This window comes from Grammomys surdaster, unplaced genomic scaffold (genome assembly GCF_004785775.1).
Source record: "Grammomys surdaster isolate TR1022 unplaced genomic scaffold, NIH_TR_1.0 372, whole genome shotgun sequence".
NCBI lineage: Eukaryota > Metazoa > Chordata > Mammalia > Rodentia > Muridae > Grammomys > Grammomys surdaster.
Window position 1 is genome coordinate 6,099,209 of NW_021604791.1, and position 21,424 is coordinate 6,120,632.

At 45.3% G+C, this 21,424-nt stretch overlaps 1 non-coding gene across 1 annotated transcript; it reads right to left on the reverse strand.

Moving 5' to 3' along the window:
• Positions 1 to 11,631: 11,631 nt before the first annotated feature.
• LOC114632306 lies at positions 11,632 to 11,768 on the reverse strand. The gene has a single exon (XR_003713069.1). It is a non-coding gene; the product is annotated as a small nucleolar RNA SNORA17 (small nucleolar RNA).
• Between the last annotated feature and the right edge of the window lie 9,656 nt (positions 11,769 to 21,424).

A 21,424-nucleotide genomic window follows, 5' to 3' on the forward strand; every position in this document is an offset into this window, starting at 1 on the left:
TTTGTTTGTTGGTTTTTTTGTTTTTTTGTTTTCTTGTTCCCTTCTCTCCTCCCCTCCCTGCTCTCCTCTCCCCCCGCGCGCGCGCGGGCGAGGGAGAGGGAGAGGGAGAGGGAGAGGGAGAGAGAGAGAATTAGATAGACAGACAGACACACACAAACACAGGCTCCACGTTGCTGCCCTCCCCAGCATTAGGAAACAGGCTTCCAGCTTCCGTCATTGATAGACACTGTCCACACTTCTTAGGTATCTTCTTGAATTAAAAGCACCTGGAATCTCATAGTCTCTTGGCTTTGCTGATACAAACACATCTCTCATCTCAAAGGGAATAAGGAGTCGTTTATTCTGGAGCTACAGCCTCAGGGAACACGGAAGGATTCAGGTAGCCCTAAGTACCATGTTCTGGGGAAAGGGTTTTATGAAAATTTTATAGTGACAGAACAGAGGAAAGCCAGAGATCAATGATATTTGATACACAGGTGGAAAGATCTGGTATGCCAGCTACTGCAAAGCAGGGATGTCGTCACTATGGGTTTCAGATGCTCTCTGAGGACATGCTTAGCTTTTGGGTCGGTGGAAACTAGTGGTCTGTTCGGTCAATATATTCTTTAACTTTGCAACAAAACACAGAGACTACCAAAGGTCCCGTTAAATCTGGCAGAGGCTTTGTCTATACCGTGAATCCCCATATAATGAACTGTGACCCAGCTTGTGTATAAACCAACAGAAAGCCTGATTTAGAAGTAAAATGTCACGTCAGATAGCTGACTCAGCCAACCAGATAGCAGCTGAGCTCCAGTCACCCACAGGTTGTGTTGATCATGCCCCACAGTTAGACTGTGCTTGCAACTCGCACTTTCTGTCCACAGATACTCCTTGCCCGCAACCTGGTTGTCTTAGTTACTTTTCTACTGTTATTAAACATCATAACTGTGATGGATTGTATATGCTCGGCCCAGGGAGTGGTACTGTTAGTAGGTGTGGCCTCGTTAAAGTAGGCGTGGCCTTGTAGTTATGGGCTTTAATAACCTTGTCCTAGATGCCTAGGAGCCAGTATTCTGCTAGCAGCCTTCAGATGAAGATGTAGAACTCTCAGCTCCTCCTGCACCACACCTGCCTGGATGCTGCCATGTTCCTGCTTTGATGATACTGGACTGAACCTCTGAATCTATAAGCCAGCCCCAATTAAATGTTGTCCTTATAAGAGTTGTCCTTGGGCCGGGTGGTGGTGGCCCACGCCTTTAATCCCAGCACTTGGGAGGCAGAGGCAGGTGGATTTCTGAGTTCGAGGACAGCCTGGTCTACAGAGTGAGTTCCAGGACAGCCAGGGCTATACAGAGAAACCCTGTCTCGAAAAAAAAAAAAGAGTTGTCCTTGGTCATGGTGTCTGTTAACGGCAGTAAAACCCTAACTAAGACAATGACCAAGACAACTTATGAAAGAAAGCATATAAATTGGAACTTATAGTTCCATAGGGTTGGAATCCATTTTTATCATGGCAGGGGGCATAGCAGCAAGGCAGACTGGTATGGCACTGGGGAAGTAGCTGAGAGCTTACTTTTCTTTCTTTCCTTTCTTTTCTTTAGACTTATTTATTAATTTTATGTGAGTACACTGTAGCTGACTTCAGACACATCAGATCCCATTACAGATGGTTGTGAGCCACCATGTGGTTGCTGGGAATTGAACTCAGGACCAGTGGAAGAGCAGTCAGTGCTCTTAACTGCTGAGCCATCTCTCAAGCCCCAACAGCTTACTTTTCAACCCACAAACACAAGGCAGAGAGAGAGGGGGGGAGGGGGAGGGGGAGGGGGAGGGGGAGAGGGAGAGAGAGAGAGAGCGATTGTTAACTAGGAATGAGTGGGTTTTAGAAACCTTGAAATCCCACCCACAGTGACACACCTCCTCCATCAAAATCACACCCTCTGTTTCTTCCCAAACACTTCCACTGATTGGGGACAAAGCATTCAAAGATGTGAGCCTATGGTGGCCATTCTTACTCAGACTGCCACACTGGTGGTGTGTGGCTCTCTCGGGTGAATTTTTACTTCATTCAACTCTGTTGAACATGGTTGTCCAGAGTGTCATTTGTTTTATGGTACTAGGGATAGAACAAGGACCTTGCACAAGAGGAGGCAACTCCCTCTCCCTTTTTTTTTGAAACAGGGTCTCACTTTGTAGCCCTAGTTGGATTGGAACTCAATATGCAAAACAGGCTGGCCTTGAACTCACAGAGATCTGCCTCCTGAGTCCTGGGATTAACAGCCTATGTCATTAGGGGCAACACGTTGTTAATCCTACATCCTAAGCACAGAATCTTCCTGCCTAAAGTGTGGGCCACCCTGGCCATTAGCACTATAACTATTGAGAAGTCTTCGAAAAGCAGAACTTTGGAGGCCAGCTTGGTAGCACATGCCTGTAAAGTCAGGAGACTTTAGAGCCTGTAAATGCCTGTAAAGGTGGAGACAGGAGGAATTAAAGGGAATCATTGTTTATATAGTGAGTTCAAAGCCAGCCAGGGTTACATGCAACCCATCTTAAAAAAAGCAAACAAACAACCAAAGACAAAAACTAATCTAACAAATAAAAATTAATTTTTTAAAAATATTGACTTGAAAAAAAGTATTGACTTGAATAACAATGTCTGTTTCACAGGTTACTGTGGCGACAATAGGAAAACATTGTAACTTGAAACAGTACTGTATCTAAATGGGTTTTAGCAACTGATTTCCACCAGAGGGCAGTAGACATCACTAAATACAGCTTAACCTGCTTGCTTTCTGTAAATGATTTGAAGTCTTAGTTCCTGTAATTAGTCTGAAATGTGGTTAGAGTTCAAGTATTCTTTTAAAAAGAGAACTACTTTCTTGGGTTTAGAAATATTTTGTTTACTGCATTTGTTTGTTATTTATTTATTTACTGTGTGTGTGTGTGTGTGTGTGTGTATGCATGTTCCTGTGGATGAACAGCAAGTGCCATTACCCTCTAAGCCTTCTAGCCAACCTAGGAATAATTCTGTGTGAGATGAGCTCTAAAATGAATTTTCTCAGGTCTGGAGAGATGGCTCAGTTATAGATGGTTGTGTGCCTGGGGTTTGAACTCAGGACCTCTGGAAGAGGTCCAGTGATCTTAAACACTGAGCCATCTCACCAGCCCCTAAATAAATATTTTTAAAAAAGATTATTTTGACCTAAGTATGATGGCACATTCTGTTTTTTTTGTTTGTTTGTTTGTTTTATTTTGTTTTTTGGAGACAGAGTTTCTCTGTGCAGCCCTGGCTGTCCTGGAACTCACTCTGTAGACCAGGCTGGCCTCGAACTCAGAAATCTGCCTGCTTCTGCCTCCAAAGTGCTGAGATTAAAGGCATGTGCCACCACTGCCCGGCACATGCTTACAATTCTAACACTCAAGAGTCTGAGGCAGCTGGGCCGGAGAGATGGCTCAGCAGTTAAGAGCACTGTCTGCTCTTCCAGAGGGCTTGAGTTCAATTCCCAGCAACCACATGGTGGCTCACAACCATCTGTAATGGGATCCGATGCCCTCTTCTAGTGTGTCTGAAGAAAGCAATGGTGGTGTACGCATATGCATAAAATAAATAAACAAATCTTTAAAAAAAAAAAAAAGGAGACCAAGACAGGGAAATCACAAGTTCAAGGCCATCTTGGCTGAACAACAAGAACCTTGTCCTAATAAAGCAAAACCCAAATTAGGAACCAGGCCTGTAATCCAAGTATTTGCTAGGTAGAAGCGGGAGGATCAGGAGTTTAACACTATCTTTACCAACATAATGATTTGGAGGCTAGCCTGGGCTACAGGATTCTTTGTCACAAAAATAAACCAGTTGTGCCCTCCCCTCCCTCTACTGCCCTGTGATTGTTTATATATGCTTGGCCCAGGGAGTGGCACTATTAGGAGGTGTGGCCCTGTTGGAGTAGGTGTGTCACTGTGGGTATGGACTTTAAGATCTGCTAGCAGCCTTCAGATGAAGATGTAGAACTCTCAGCTCCTCCTGCACCATGCCTGCCTGGATGCTGCCATGTTCCTGCCTTGATGATAATGGACTGAACCTCTGATCCTGTAAGCCAGCCCCAATTAAATGTTGTCCTTTATAAGACTTGCATTGGTCATGATGTCTGCTCACAGCAGTAAAACCCTAACTAAGACACTCCCTAACATTCCTTAGGCACTGATTCTCTGCCTGGCCCTTTGTTAATGTGGCTCACGTGATATGGGTTCTTTGAGTGTGATGGAGCCTTTCTTGGCTCTTGATGAACTTAACTGGAGGTGTTAGGGGTTCAGATGACCAAGAGTTATACAAATCACCCTTGGTTTTTCCTCCCCCCTCAAGTGCAAGAAGAATAAAAGAAACAGAAAGGAAGTATCCAGAAGAATGTAGAATACATACATACATACATACATACATATATATAATTATCATCTTATTTATTTATTTATTTATTTAGGAAAATGAGAAAGAACTCCCATGACTGGAAGGGACTCCACAGGAAGAATACCAATGTACTGTCCATGCAGAACTGGATAGAGATTAAGGTAGTCTTTATTGAGATCGAACATTTTGATCCTATGATGTAACAGAGCAAAGGTTTCTCCATCTTGCCTCAGCTGAAGCCATCTTTAGTTTGTACCCACTGCCCTAAGAAGTCCCATGGGGAGAGCTAGCTAATGGTGTGTTCTTGGATCATTAAGAACTACTTGCTTGCTTCCCCCCTGCAACTGCTGACAAAGCTGTAGTTTTCTGTGTTCTTCGTCTTTAAATTTTTCCTGCAATATGCATTCAGGGCTGCTCTGTGAGAATTGTTTTGCTCCAGTCAGGCCCAGTCTCGCTTAATGCAGACTCTCAATTCAAGCTTTGGTCATACTGAGTGGTCTTTGGGTCTCTACATTGTAACAATGGAGGGCCTAGTCGGTAAGTGGCCTAAATACCCTTATTTGGTGTGAGTCGCCATCCTCTGTACCTGTGCTGTTATGCCCGCTCCCTGTCTCTATGCATTTCCCCGAAAAGACTGCTCGAGGAGAAATCCAAACTTAGGTGATAGGCTGCCGAGTGCATCTCCTTGTTCCTGTTTTGTTCCTGTTCCTGTTTTGTGGGGAGTATAAAAGGGAGCTACGCAGTTGAAAATATAGCATTTGGTCTTTACCAGATGATTCCTTGTTTTCTTTCTCTCGCCCTCAGCCCTCCACCGATCCAAGGAACTGAGTCAGCTATGCTGGTGTAGCTGACAGTTTGGAGAGGTAATTACGTGTTGTTCGTTCAGTCAGAGGACTGATCATTCAGTGTCACCTTCTTTACTCTCTCTCCTCATCTGTTTAACCTGTTCTGTAAGAGTTGATTAAGTCACTTCATTTTCTTGGTCTCAGGCTACATGAATAGTTTATGAGCTGCCGTGGTCCTTCAACCTTACTGTCTGTGGAGGGCTAACTCCATTCAGTCTTACTCCTTCTTCCAAAGAGGAATCTCAGACTGCCAAATAATGACAGAGCCCCAACTGGACATCTCTTGTCAGCAGATGAAACTTGCAGTACTGCAACTGTGTCACATCTAGTTGAGCTGTTGGCCAAAGGGGTCACCAAACAATCTAGGGAACCCCCAAACAATGTAGGCTATGGCCAAGACTATATATAGTTGCTCTATACAAACTGAAAGCAAGGCCCCATTGTTGAAGACAATACCTACACAGCTATTGAGAACTGAGAAATCTAGCCGATGCCTATAAAAAGTCTTCATCCCTATCTGCTAGCATCCTTGGTACAGGAAGGTAAACACCAACTCAGCCATAGACCCTTTGACCTACAATGATGTTCTGCCTGAAAAATATGTCATTGCAATGGTGGTGCAAACTTGTGGAAGTAACCAACCAGTATCTAATTTGGCCTAAGGCCCGCTCCATAAAATGGAACCCATATCTGCCACTGCTTGGGTGACCAAGAACCTGAGACTAGATAGCCTAGGGACATGAGGTTAAACCAAATACTACTGTTCTTAAATAAAATAGAATAACTCCTGATGACATTCTATTATACCCAGCCATCACCAGAGAAGCTTCCTCTACCAGCAGATGGGAACAAATACAGAGACCCGAAGCCAGACATTATGCCGAGAGACTCTGGAATGCTTATCACGAATTGGGACGGGATACGTCCATCAAAGCCTCCCCTCAGGCTCAGGGAACTCTGAGGAAGAGGAGGCGGAAAGATCGAGAGCCAGAGGGGACGGAAGACACCAAGGAAACAAGGCCTTCTAGACACAGTAGGACTGACACACAAAGTTGCAGAGACTATGGCAGCATATGTAAGGCCTGCAGGAGTCTGCACTAGACAGGGTCCCAGTGCCAACAAGTAGACACATGCTTCCATCCCTAACCCAGAAACTGTCTCCAACTGATAACCACTTGCAAAACTCTGTTCTCTGTAAGGGAGGCTCACTTTAAGTGTAGGTCACATGCCCAACATCAGGTGGCCAGTAGAAAACACTCAACGGCGTCTTTGGAGATTCCTTGTTTCATAATGTTGTGTTAGGAATTCTCCTCCTTCTCCTCTTTTTCTTCTTCTTCCTCCTCTTTCTCCTCCTCCTTCCCTCTCCTCCTCTTCCTCCTCCATTTTAAAAATTCTATCTTATTTTTAATTATTTTTCTCTTTTTACTCAGCAAGCTGTTTCGAGTGTATATTATGGCTTCCCAGTTCAGTGTGTGACTAAGTGGGTCTCTGTGTCTATGCCTGTCTCATTTGCCTTTCCTTGTTTGTTTTAATGTGTTAGTTTTGTTTTATGTTGTTTTATTTTATTATTATCCCTTAGTGTTGTGGGATCTGCTTAGAGCCAGCATAAATCCAACAGAACTCAAAACACCAGGTCAATGCAGATGACAAAAATTTATAGCGATCAAGCCACTACTGATGGGTCAAGGCAGCAGAAAAGACTTGGGAGCTGAACTATGACCCTAAAGAGAAACTGCACAGCATAGCTAAAGGGTGAGACCACATAGCTTGGGGGAGCGAGGTGGGCTGTAACATTGTCCAATCACATTTTGATATAAGGGGTTGAGTGCGGGAGTTTTCACCAATCAGTTTAAGAGTTGGTTTCTGGGCTTGGGTACATGAACTTAGTTTGACCCTGCCACAGCAAGACAGGCAAGGCGTCCTTAAGATGTCTGGACTCAGATAACTGTCTCCTTATAAGTTGTCCCTGAGATGCCTGGGGATGGCTCCGTAGATGGCTCGACAGGTCTGTTCCACCTCTAGATCATGTGAGTAGCCTTGATTCATGTCCCCAAAACTCACCTAAAGCAAGAATCCAAAGAAAGCGTTCCAGAATTCAGGTTGTCTTCACTGTCCACACAGTAGAGGGCAGGGCCTCTGTTATCCAAGCATGGTTCTGGGTGGTTCTGGGTGGAACATGGTGCTCGCGGACAACCCCATGCTGTCAGGCTGACACACCACGTTAGCAAGCAGAAGGCCCGCTGCAACAGAGATCCTTTCAACAGAGGTCCTTTCTTTTCTTTTTTAAGATTTATTTATTTATTTTATGGATGAGTACACTATTGCTGAAGAAGAAGAAGGCATCAGATCCCATTACAGATGGTTGTGAGCCATCATGTGGTTGCTGGGAATTGAACTCAGGACCTCTGGAAAAGCAGTCAATGCTCTTAACCACTGTGCCAACTCTCCAGCCCCCATTCATCCTTTCAAAGCTCGGAGATTCGACACTACCGAGCCAACAACTGCTCACAGAAGGCTGCTACATCCCCAGCCACACTGCCCAGAAGATAAGGGTTAATCTCTTGGACTTTCTTCCTGGTCTGGGAAACAATAAAAGCATCCGCCGTGGCTCCGGAATCAGTTGCAACAATGACTCCACAGTGAAACTTGAAGGTCAGGGTGGTGGTCCCAGGAAGCACTTGGATCTGTAGCGCCTACACCCCAGCAGGGCGTGGCCAGGCTCAGTTTATCACGGGGATTTCCCCAGACTCATAGCTGACTCATGGGACTGCTGAGTTGATGGTGCACATCTTTAATCCCAGCACTTGGGAGGCAGAGGCAGGCGGATTTCTGAGTTCGAGGCCAGCCTGGTCTATAGAGTGAGTTCCAGGACAGCCAGGGGTATACAGAGAAACCCTGTCTCGAAAAACCAAAAAAAAACCCAAACCAAACCAAACCAAAAAAACTTCGCATTAGCTGCTCCATCTCTTTGTTTAGCGTTGCATCTTGTAAGGGCAGTCTGTTTCCTAATGAGAGGAAAAAACCCGAACTGTATTTAGTTTTTTTTTTTTTTTTTAGACAGGGTTTCTCTGTATAGCCCTGGCTGTCGTGGAACTCGCTCTGTAAACCAGGCTGGCCTCCAGCTAGGAGATCTGCCTGCCTCTGCCTCCCAAGTGCTGGAACTAAAGGCGTGCGCCACCACTGCCCGGCTAAATTATACTCCTTGGTGTTTTTATATCTACAAGAAAAATGACACGGAGAAAGAAGAACATGACCTGGGAAAATTAAACCTCGTTCCCTACAACTGATGATGTCTCATTCCACATGTAGTCCTGAGCACTCATACCGAGTTCCTTACATAGATTAGACATTGCTGTCTGTCCAGTGTTGTCTAGGCTAGACATTACTGCTGTGTCCCATCCAGTCACCTACCCAGCACCTAGCATCCCTGAAACTCAGGAGACTAATTCCCTTCCAGGCATAATTACTTCATAATGCTTTCTCAGTGTGAGCACACCTAATCTCTCTTTTCTTTTATGATTATTGGTTTTGTTTTGAAACAGGGGTTGTCTCTGTAGCCCTGGCTATCCTAGAACTCACTATGTAGACCAGGCTGGCCTTAAATGCATAGAGATCCACCTCCCTCTGCTTCCTGTGTGCTGGAATTAAAGGCATGTGCCACCACACAAGGCTTAATGAAAAAAAATTGTTTTAAGTGTGTAAGTGCTTTGTCTACATGTATGTATACCATAGGCATACATGGTAACCATGGAGGTCAGCAGAGGGTATCAGACTCCTGGAAATGGAGTTACAGATAATTGTAAACTACCACGTGGAAATCAAACTGGGTCTTATGCAGGAGCAACAAGTGCCCCTAATTCGCCAAGCCGTCTCTCCAGCATATCTTTCTTTTTTTTAAAGATTTATTTATTTATTTTATGTATATGAGTATACTATAGCAGTCTTCAGATATACCAGAAGGGAACATCAGATCCCACTACAGATGGTTGTGAGGCACCATGTGGTTGCTGGGAATTGAACTCATGACCTCTGAAAGAGCAGTCAGTGCTCTTAACTGCTGAGCTATCTCTCCAGACCCAGTATATCTTTTAATATTAAAAAAATGCATTTATTTCCTTATAATGTGTGTGTGTTGGTACATATGTGTCACGACACAGGAATAGAAGCCAGCTTGAGGGAGTTGATTCTTCCACCTTTTAAAGCAGGATTTGTTTTATTAATTACATGTATATGTGTATGCGTGTTTGTATATGTGAGAGTGTTGGATCCCGAGGAGTCCTGGAGAGGGCATCAGATCCCCTGGAGCTAGAGTTACAGGTGAGCCTGAGCCACCAGCATGGATGCTAGGACCTGAACTGGGGTCCTCTGCAAAAACACTATGTGGTAGTCTGGATGTGGTGGTGCAAACCTTTAATCCTAGCACTTGGGAGGCAGAGGCAGGCAGATCTCTGGGAGTTTCAGACCAGCCTTGTCTATACAGGGAGTTTCAGGTCATCCAGGAATATATAGTAATACCCTGTCTTAAACAACAACAACAGAGGTGAGTCTGTAGAGAGCTATAGTGTACTCATATACATAAAATACATACATACACACACATATACACACATATCACACATACACATACAAATACATATATGAAAGACCACCAAGACTACGTATGGACAAATCAAAGCAAGTTTTATTATCCACATTAGAGATTTGGCCAGTGGCTGTTTCCCACTAAGGTGGAATTTAAGGACCAAGAAACCAAAATGTTCTCATTCCTTTTTTATAGGACAATACTGCAAGGTAGGGATTCTTTTTCAAGCAAGTGTGGTTACAGACGTAAAAGAAACAGTTAGGAAAGCCCTCCTTAAACAATGGGTACAGACTATTCTCAGGGAACTAGTTTACAGCTGAGTTTTGTATTAGCCTCCAAGAAACAGAAACTTAAAAAGTAAACAGAACCATAACTTAGCTACAGACTCAAAATGGCTCCTGATTGTAACACGGGGTCCAACTGGTTCTCCGTTCCTCACCTTCTCTTCTGTGGCCTTGTCAAGTCCCTGACAGGGTTCTTTCACTTCTAATTGTTTTATGGTTTTATGTTTACCCATGGGGGGCAAGTATTTTAGTGTTTTTAAAAATCTGACAGGAAAGTAACTTTGCAATACTCCAGAAGATGCATGGCCTGATTGGTAGGAGTCTTAGGATGAGGACTAGGGACCTGCAGTGGCTAAAACTAGAGTAGTTAGCCAGGAGACTAGCTGGACAGGGCCTGGTACCGCCTTCCTGTTGGTTCAAGTGTTTGGTTTTAAGATTGTTTCTTATCATGGTTAGGGACACTTTAACTGTACTTGATTGGCTAGCATAGAAAGGACAAATTTCTCTAAAGCCATTCTTGCATAGAGCAGATTGAGCGGTCTATTGTATTGTGAAATTATTCTAGCTAATACGCCTGTCTGTTGACAGACAGACATTTATTATGTTTATACAGTGTTCTGCCTACTTGTGTGCCTGCATGCCAGAAGAGGGCATCAGATCTTATTACAGATGTTTATGAGCAATCTGTGGCTGCTGGTTGCTGGGAATTAAACTCAGGACCTCTGGAAAAGCAGCCAGTGCTCTTAACAGCTAAGCCTTCTCTCCAAACTGGTCCGTTTGGTTTTAACAGGTATCTTCTTGATAATGAGAGAGCCTGAAGGCCAGCACGTGTCTTGGTATGCACGCACACCTGCAACTCCCCAGTACCGCACCTGGCTATGGGCAGGGTCAGCTCTTCTGTTCTCATGGCCCAGGGCTAGCTCTCCCTCCATGCCCAGGTGAGAGGTGGGGCCAGTTCTGCACAGCCCTCAGACATCAGCCAGGCTTTTGGTGGTAACAGATTCCGCTTCTGCAGGTCTGGGGACCCAGATGTGGCCCCAGGTACAGTGCAGGCCAGGACCCCGCTGTGGTTCCAGGTGCCATCATCACCTGCTACACACATCAGGCTGCTCCTCACGACCCTCAAATCTCCAGTTCCGCCTCTCTTCACCGTGTCCACATCCTTCTGTTTCCTCCTTTTCCATGTCTCCACCACTTACTTGCTTCTCTTCAAGATACCTCAGGTCTCCGGGGGTCTGTGGTTATCTCAAGAGTGATCTCAGGAGTGCAATGTCCCACTTGTGTGTTATGGCGCTGGGCAGGGGTCATCTGGAGCATGGTCTGCCCTACCCAGGCCTGTGCGGTGCTAGACTGGTGGTTATTTCAGGCTCGCTCTGCACGTACCCGAGTAGCCTCTGTCTTGGGCTCACTCCTGTCCAGGATCCAAGGTCCCAGGTGGGGTTTTTCTTGTCTCCTGATTGATCCCGCCCTGGGAACCTGTCTGAGCATGCACGGCGCCATGGTCATCTCGAGCTTGCGTTCTTCAGGAAGTATTAGGCTAGACTACTCATCATTCTGGTGCCCACAGGTCAGCACACTGAGTGTGGGCATGGCCTCTCTCATCTCAGCCACTCACTGTCACACATGTGACACAGCAGCTACATCCCCAGCACCTCTACTGTGGGGGCAGGGTTGAAGTTTTTTTAGTATCCAAATAAACTTTTAATCACAGAGAGTCCGTAAGGGGACTGACAACTTGACTTTCCTGGTGTTTACATAGTGCACCATTACAGATATCACAATTGCGTGTATGACTCAGTTTATCAGAATAGTTAAAGTTTAACAAAGTTAGTGGGGACAAGGAGTCTAGACATACATTTTAAAGCTAGCCTGTTAACCGGCATAGATCTTAGGTAAAAAGGGACATCTTATAGGCTCTTTCCCGTACTGCTTAGATCATTGTCTTGCTGCACCAAAAAATAGAGAAAAATAGGAATATCCTAGTATCAAGTGTTTGGTGTTTTAGTGTTTGGTGCTCAGAGCTGTGGCCCTAAATCTTTAGGTTTTGTTTTTGTTTTTGTCTTTATTAATTGGCCAGAGACCAGACTGGATGTTTGGGGTTCCAGTGTAACCCTGAGCTTTTATCAGGGTGAGCTTGTAATCATAAAAACCCATGTCTTGGGTTGACATCAACTAACATTAATAATCAGAAACAGAACAACAGAAGCGAAAAAGCAAGGACTTTAATGAATTAGGTCTTTGTTTTCATTTTGGCTGGCGGTGCTGTCTACGTGCCGAGTTCTACAGCCTGAATGGTCCTTCCATCATGGAGTCAGTTGTGCTAAGGGCTGGGGGCCTACAAAGGGCCCTGTTATATCTCTCAACTGTGGGTTCCTGTAATATCAAAACATAAATCAAGTATCTTTTTTTTTATTGCAAGAGGAGCTGGACAGCGGGGAGGCACAATCACAGTCTGGACAGGGCATGACTTAAACTTCAGCAGTGTGAACAAGTCAATGCTTAGTATCTGTGATTCACTTAATTCACTCAGGATCCCCTGGGCTCTAATCAGGGGCCTAGGGTCATCTCTTTGGCTCTGCCCTCCCCAGTGTCTTTTATTGCAGCTGCTGTTCTTGGGGGCTATCATAAGGCACTGGTATTCCCAAAACTGCGCAGGTCCCTTATTGTAACTGGGCTGCATTCTCACTAATAGTCTCTCTTGAGATCTTTTTAGGGACTCCAATCCTGCCACACAACGGCAGGTTTCAGCAGCTCTCTGTGACTTTTGAATGTCTTTAAAACCAGTTCTGTCTGGGTAACTCTTACAGCACAAATTTTGCTGTCATCACGAGGTACATAAATGCACAGAGGTACAGCTTTAATATTTTATTAAGCAAGTGTTGTTTAATCTGGACAGAGGTAGCTGAACTGGTTGGTTGAACATTTATAGGAACCTGGTGTTGGGCCAGTTCTTGTGGTTGGCTTCTGAGAATCTTTGTTGTATAATCCAACTGTATCTTTTGATTGGGGACAGGACTTTCAGCTAGGAGATTTTCTTTTTTTTTTCTGACAGATTTTCTGACACCAACATTTTGTTGTATATCTGTGAGTCAGAGGAGGTGAGGATGGCTTTCAGTTTAAGCAAAAGGTCTTGTGGGATCAGTTCTCTGTTGTTAAACATCTTGTGAGCTACCTCCAGCAACAGGGACCTACTTATATCTTTAAACTTTTCTAATTTGTATAGATTTTTTTTCAATATATAGGACTGACTGGATGACAAAGAGAATCTTTCCCCAGCAGTAATCCCCTCCCCTACCCAGCCTGGGGCAGTATTTGTTTTATTTTACTTTCAGGGCATGGGAGGTTCTGAGCTCTCCTGTTTTAGGGATCATTGGTTGCATAAGCCGTGAAAGAAGGTTTAAAATTGCTTACATCATGATGGAATCAGCCCAGATGACATCAAACCATATGGTCATTTACTCCAGGGAGAGCCCATTAGGTACATGTCTCTTTAAGATTACCTGTGTATAATTTTTTTCTAAGCATTTATTTATGTATGTGAGTACACTGTAGCTGTCCTCAGACATACCAGAAGAGGGCATCAGATCCCATTACAGATGGTTGTGAGCTACTATGTAGTTCCTGGGAATTGAACTCAGGACCTCTGGAAGAACAGTCAGTGCTCTTAACCGCTGAGCCATCCCTCCAGCCCGTGGGTATAAATTTTTTTTTTTTCAAGACAGAGTTTCTCTGTGTAGTCCTGGCTGTCCTGGAACTCACCCTGTAGACCAGGCTGGCCTCGGACTCAGAAATCCGCCTGCCTCTGCCTCCCAAGTGCTGGGATTAAAGGCGTGTGCCACCACCGCCCGGCTTTAAGTCAATTTTTTTGTTACAGACTTTTAAATCATATCTAACAAACTTACAGATATTGATGTATATAAAGTTTGCACAACAGTTTTTTATGAATCTTGAAGTAAGGTTCTTATCTTAGGAAAAGTTTTAGGCAGTTAAAGGAAACAGATAGTACTATTTCTTTGGCTGTTCTGCTTCCTCCCCCCTCAACTCCTCACCCCCACCCGCTGTGTCACAAAGTTAAGTGGCTATCCTGACATACTACAGAAAAATTTTGGAACAAATTCTTAAACAGATATGCTTGAGTCTGGTGGTTGGGTAGAAGCTGGGTGAGGGCTGGTAGCACAGTCACTTCCCAGAGCAAAGGCAGGTAGAGCAAAAATTACATGCAACACAGGGGCCAGTACCCATGTGAGCAACGTGTCCTCTCGCTAGTGCCCTGGACAAGGAGTTCAAGTGTCTTGTGAGATACCTCATTGTCTCCAGATGGAATCCCAACAGAACCAGGATCAGATGGTCTAGAAAGAATTGTGACTTATAAAACTAATCAGAAAGAACCCCAGCTGACAGAATCAGGACCAGATGTCATAGAAAGAACTATAACTTACCCATAGAGTCCTCCCAGACAGGTGCTTGCAGGCTTCTTTTGATGTGGCTATTAGCTGCAGCAGTCTGCCAAGCTGGAGGTGAACCCCTGGTCCTTGGAATGTCCCCAAAGTGTGCTCCCTCTGGGGAATGATTCTTCAGTCTCGGAGGCTCAGAGCAAAGGGTCCAGCTTCTAAATTTAGGTTGGAGTCCTTATCTTTCATGGGCCTCTAATGTGGAAATTTCTGGTTTCTTTGGAGACTCAGTTGTGTCATGCGATGTTTTTCTGGAACCTCTTATGAGAGGATGCTGCAGTAGATACACGGGAGAATGCTTTGCTAAGAATGGATACATGGTGTTTTTTTTTCTGGAGGCATCCTAAAAAAAAAAAAAAAGAAAAGAAAAAGAAAAAGGGAATATGACTTTTTTTGTTTTTGTTTTTTGTTTTTCGAGACAGGGTTTCTCTGGATAGTTCTGGCTGTCCTGGAACTCACTCTGTAGACCAGGCTGGCCTCGAACTCAGCTCAGAAATCCACCTGCCTCTGCCTCCCAAGTGCTGGGATTAAAGGCGTGCGCCACCACAACCCGGCTAGGAATATGATGTTTTGCGAGAGCAGATGCTTGAGAGAACATGTGATGTTTGGAAAGGCTATAAATATAGCCCAGTGGACAGTGAATGATTCTGGATGGTATCGGTATGCCTTGACATTCTTTGAAGGCCATTGTTGGGCTTTGCTGACGACACAAGATAGTATTGGTATGCCTTTCTTTACCATTCTTTGTTGGTCATCATTTGTTATTACTTCATAGAGAGAAATGCACCAAAAAAACTACTGGTGGTTGTTCCTGTGGCTTCTTGCCACTTCTGAGGACTCAGCTGATTGGCAGAGCCTTATAGTTTTTTCTGGATTGACCTGCCATTGTGGATTCTTGGTTGGTGTTTGTGAGTCCTGCCATTACTGATTCATGAATGGTGTTTGTGAGTGGATAAAGCTTCTGCTGCTGATTCATGTGAACTGAACTGCTGATAGATATCTCGACAACGCAGATTGGATTTGCTTCAAAGAACCGTTTCTAAACAGGTCCACATCCTCCTTTGCTCTAGTAACCTTTCCTTTGCACTACCTCTGGTGGGTGGTGGGCTAGAAGTGATGTTAAAGCATTTAAGAACCATTAATAAAAGTAGGTTTTGAAAAATCTAAGCTTACAGGCTTCCAGATGTTAACCCTAAAGATCACCAGCAGAAAGTATGGGCAAATCAAAGCAAGCTTTATTGTGCACACCAGAGATCTGGGAAGAGGCTATCTCTCCTCCTAGGAAGGGGTTTAAGAGACCAGCCTTGGCTGAAGAGATGGATTAGTGGTTAAGAGCTCTGACTGCTCTTCCAGAGGTCCTGAGTTCAATTCCCAGCAACCACATGGTGTCTCACAACCACCTGCAATGGGATCTGATGCCCTCTTCTGGTGTGTCTGAAGACAGCTATAGTGTACACACATACATAAAATAAATAGATAAATCTTTTTTTTTGTTTGTTTGTTGTTTGTTTTTTGTTTTTTTTGTTTTTTTGAGACAGGGTTTCTCTGTATAGTCCTGGCTGTCCTGGAACTCACTCTGTAGATCAGGCTGGCCTCGAACTCAGAAATCTGCCTGCCTCTGCCTCCCAAGTGCTGGGATTAAAGGCGTGTGCCACCACCACCTGGCAAATAGATAAATCTTAAGAGACCAGCCTTGAGCCAATTTCTCATAACTTTTTATATTTTTTTAAGATTTAATTATTTATTTTATGTATATGTGTACACTATAGCTCTTTTCAGATGCACCAGAAGGGGGCATCAGATCCCATTACAGATGGTTGTGAGACATCATGTGGTTGCTGGGAATTGAACTCAAGGCCTTTGGAAGAGAAGTCACTGCTCTTAACGGCTGAGCTATCTCTCCAGCTCTCTCATACCTTTTTAATGGGGCAACACAACAAGATAGGGGATCTTTTCAGGCACAAGTGGCTACTGAAGCAGAAAGAAGCGATTAGGAAAGCCCCTCCTTGAACAACGGGTACAGATCATTCCCAAGGTGCTTTACAACTGAGCTTTGGGTCAGTCTCCAGGAAACAGAAACTTAAGATAGCTGTAGGACTCAAAATGGCTTCTGACTATAAAATGGAGTCAGGCTGGTTCTTCACAGTCATTAATGCCTTCAGCTGGGGTTGAAGGCCTGATGGATTTCTTCCTTATTATTATAGAATAGGTGAGAAAGTTGCAGTCTACCATGCATATAAGACCAAATTAGAGTATTTTTGTGAGTCATCATCCTCTGTACCTGTGCTCTTGTGCCCAATCCCCCGTCTCTATGCATTTCCCTGAGAAGACTGCTCAAGGAGAAATCCAAACTTAGGTGATAGGCTGCCAAGGGTGTCTCCTTGTTCCTGTTTTGTGGGGAGTATAAAAGGGATCTACACAGTTGAAAATATAGCATTTGGTCTTTACCAGATGACTCCTTGTCTTTCTTTCTCTCACCCTCAGCCCTCCGCCCATCCAAGGAACTCAGTCAGCTATGCTGGCGTAGCTGACATTTTATTTTTGGCTGGTATGGTGCCCCTCCCCCCCACCCCCCAGAGACTCAGGGAATGGATGGCATTATTTGAAAGGATTTGAACATGTGGATTGGAATAGGTGTGGTGTATTGGAGGAAATGTATCATTGAGGTTGGGCTTTAAAGTATCAGAAGCTCAAGCCAGGCCCAGTGGCTCACTCTTCCTTCCTGCTGCTTGCCGATCAGGATGTAGAACTGTGCTACCTCTCCAGGACCATGTCTGCCTGTGTGCCACCATGCTTGCCATCATGACAATGATGGACTAAACCTGTGAACTGTAAGCCAACCCCAGTGAAAAGTTTTCTTTCATAAGAGTTGCTGTGGCCATGGTGTCTCTTCACAGCAATAGAACCCTAACTAAAACAGCCAGTGACCAAGAGCAGGCTAGCACCTCAGAAAGACCCTTGTAGTGAAGCCGAGAGGTAAATGCGAACATCACACAGATAACAATGACATCGGTCTTAGAGGAGAGGCAGGGGAACCCTGCAGCATCTGTTTGTGCAGAACATAGCAGCTATTTAAGAGACATCATGGCAGCCAATTTTTATTTATACCTTTATCAGTCTCAGTTTGGTTAGTCTGTACAAAGATTGTTTATGTTGGTTAATACTGCTGGATCGTGGGCAGATGTGTATCAGCCCAAATGTGTTTAAGGCTGGGATGGGGGCTGAGAAGTATTTAAGCAGACACAAAATGGAGTTGGGACAAGATGGCATTACCTTAGTCCAGTGACCATTCGTGATGAAATAGTTACAGACCTGGTCTTGGAAATCTTATTTGCCATCTCTCTCTCTTGATGGCTTGGCCCCGGAACCCTCAGTACAGTGGAGGAATGAAGAAAGGACCGTTGCACAAACGCATATGCAGAAAAGCTGGAGCGAGGTGGGCGTGTGCGTTCTCATAGAGTGACACTCACTAATGCCACCCCATAAACCTCAACTTGATCATTACGTGAGAGGACTGACTAGTCTCTACAGGAGGTCTCTGAAGGCCAGCGGTCTCGGGCTGTAAACATCGGAGAGGAGGAGGAAGCTGCAGTCACTAGATTTTGTATATACTAATCATCCTTAAACACTGGTGCTTGGACCGGAGGAAAAGACACACTGCCAGCTTTGAGCCTGGCCCATATGGGGAATGGCTTTGGTCTTTGTTATGGCTGTAACCATGGCAGCAGTACACATCCACTCATGGCTCCACTCACTCCTTCAGGACTTCCTCTGCATCCTACGCTTATGCAGCTAACCACAGCTACTGTGAGTGTGTTACCACAAAGAGCATGTCAAGTCCTCTCCAATCTCCCAGGCATGTCTCTCTCTCTCTCTCTCTCTCTCTCTCTCTCTCTCTCTCTCTCTCTTTCTCTCTCTCTCTGTATCCCTTCCTCCTTCCTTCCTAAGATTTACATTTTATTGTGTTTTCCTTTTCCTTTTTAACTACTATTTCACCTGCACTGGTGTTTTTCCAAAGTGTTTTTCCTACGCTGCATATGTGTGCCTCGTGTCCAGAGTGGCCAGTAGAGGGCACCAGATCCCTCGAAACTGTAGTTACAGAAAGTTGTGAGCCACCATAGAGGTTCTTAGGGATTGAACCCAGGTCTTCTGGAAAGGCAGCCAGGGCTTTTAACGGCTGAGCCGTTGTCTCTCTGGTTCCAGGTCTTATATCTTTCTGCTCACTGTTATGTAATATCCCCTAAGCCTTGGCGGGGGTGTAGGTGATTTAGATGTTTTGATTAGGGCTGAGAACTTGAGTCATGTGTCTCAGCACTCTGAGGAGTTTGCGCATCTTATAGTAACTGCTGCTCTTTGACAAGAAAAAAAAGAAAGAAAAAAGAAAAAGAGAGAAAAAGCCTTCTCTGATGAGAGTGGAGAGCAGCATTAATATAACAGCGATAAGCATAGAGATTTAGAAGATGGTTTGTTTGGCACAGTGTGTCCACTTAACACAATGACAGCAGTGGGCTCCCGACTAGGGCAGAGGGACTCCCCCCTCCCCCCGTGACTTTTTGCCTGGGTTTACAGTTCCAGGCACGAAATCCTCTCTGTGTATCTGGATTCCGATCCCTTCAGAAAGTGGTTGGTTATTCCTGTTAAAGTCATGCCCCTATGGCACGTTTAGTGGTACGGATGACTGGCAGTGTCCACTCCTGGGATTGTTGTATTTTAATAGTAATTTAAGGACGTAGTTAGGTACACAAAGCAGCTGAGTTTTTAACCCATGGAGCCTAAATTCATTTATTCCGACCTCGAAAGTTATGTAAATTCCTTTCTGAAAATATCGTTTACTAAGAATTCAGAATTAAAGACAGTAACGCAATTAAAGACGGCATTAAAAGTTAAGGCTACGAAGGGAAGCTGGCAATGAAGGGCCAGGAGGGGGAAGGAGGCCTGCACAGTTCTCCTTAACTGAAGCCATTAACCTCACATGAGCAAGTAAAGAACAGCAGATGCCTTCAGAAAGTGTGTGGTCCAGACGATGATAATGATCTTGTCCTTAAAACAAGAGGGAAAACATCACTAGAAAGCCATTAAACAGGGACAGTAGGAACAGATCCCGAGGGGGCCGTTACTAATGGGTTTGGACTCTACAATGTGCTGCTTTTGATCCTCTGGGAAAGCAGCAGACACTCTTAACTGCTGAGCCGTCTCTCCAGCCCAGCTCTTACCTTCCTTCTGCCCATTTCCACGAAATGTCCTCCAAGTCGAGGAGGGAGAGATGCTGTTGGTCCTGATGAGGGCTGAGCACTCAGTAGCTACTTTCTCGGAAGCTATTTTCTCGGATCTGTGTTTCTGGCTGTTTTCTTGTTTCTTGTTTTCTTGGTGGCAAGATAGACATTTAAGAGACTGTACACGGTGATGACATCCCAGGCAGGGCACAGTGTCCACACGGCGGGAACAGGGGTTGCGTGGGGTGTGAGGTGTGTAGAGGGTGATGGAGATGTGTTTGGGAGTATGTAGACAAGGGTGTGCCGTGAACTAGAGGTACGTGAAGCACTGGGTGAACAGATTGATGAGCTGGTTGGAGGAGTGGTGTGGTGTGGCGGGCATGGAAGGTGGGAGGGGTGACAGGGATGTGTCCGGTGCCTGTCAAGGTACGAGAGGTTGTGTGGTATGGATGTGTGTGGGTTTTGTCGAGGTGTGGGGTGGTTGGAAGTTTGGAAAAGGTGTGTATGTGGAGGTGGTGGTGGAGTGTGTGTATGTATGTGTGTGTGTGTGATTATGTATGTGTGTGTTTGAGAGTGAGTGTGTGTGAGGGTGTATGCATGTGTGTGAGTGAGTGTACGTGTGTTTGAGTGTGTGTGCGTCTGGAAGGTGGGTGGGAATGTGTGTTAGATGTGTGGAGAAGTGAAGGAGTGGTGGATCGTGGAGAGGGCTGAAGTATTTGGTTGCAGGAGTAGGGGTCATTTGGGGGATGTGGTGGTGGGATGATGGGTTATATGGTAACTGGGTGTATGTTTGGGGAGGAGAGGTAGCTTGCTTAGTTGTGGGGGTGTCTGTGTGGACGAGTGCATAGATGACGGGCTAATTCCTTTGGAGTGGTGGATCGAGGTGAGGTGATAGTGTGTGGTGGGTGTTAGGCGGGATATATGAAGGACTGGAGGGTTGGAGTGGTGGTGACATGTGTTTGAAGTGTGTGGAAAGGTGGTGAAGAAGGGGTTTGGGTTGTGGTCATGTGTGTGGGGTGTGGATGGGGCGAGGTGGGTGTCTGGAGGGTGGACGGCTGTGCACATGTGGTGGGTGGAGGGATGTTAAATTGTGTAGTGGGTATGGAATCTGTGGGGGGAAGAGGTGTTTGGTGGTTTGAAAGGGGTCGTTTGGGGTGTGTGGAGGAGAGGTGCTGGGTTGTGGAATGTGTGGGGTATGTAAGATGTAGGGTATCTGGAAAGGATGGTGGGATACCTAGTGGGGGATGTTTGGGGTATTCGAAAGAAAGATGGGGTGTGTGGTGGAGGTATGTGTGACCTCTGAGGAGGGGTTAAGGTTGTGGTGCAGTGTGTGGCCTAGATGGGTTGGGATGGGGTGTTTGAAGCACTTGAGGGGAGGTAAAGATAGGTGGGGTGTCCGGAGGGGCTGGGTTGTGGGTGCAGGGTGTGATGTGCTGTGTGTTAGGTGTTTAGGTGGTGGAGGTATAGAGGGATGCTGTGAGGATGTATTCGAGTGTGCGTGTACGTGAGTGTGTGTGTGAGTGTGTGAGTGTGAGTGTGTGTGTGTAGGTGGTATGCCTCCCCTTGCCCCTGGCCAACCCTCTCTCTTCCTCTTCCCTGTCTTCCCCTCTCCTGAAACTTCTGTTCCTCTTCCTCGCTTCCTTCTCCTGCCTAGCCTCTAGC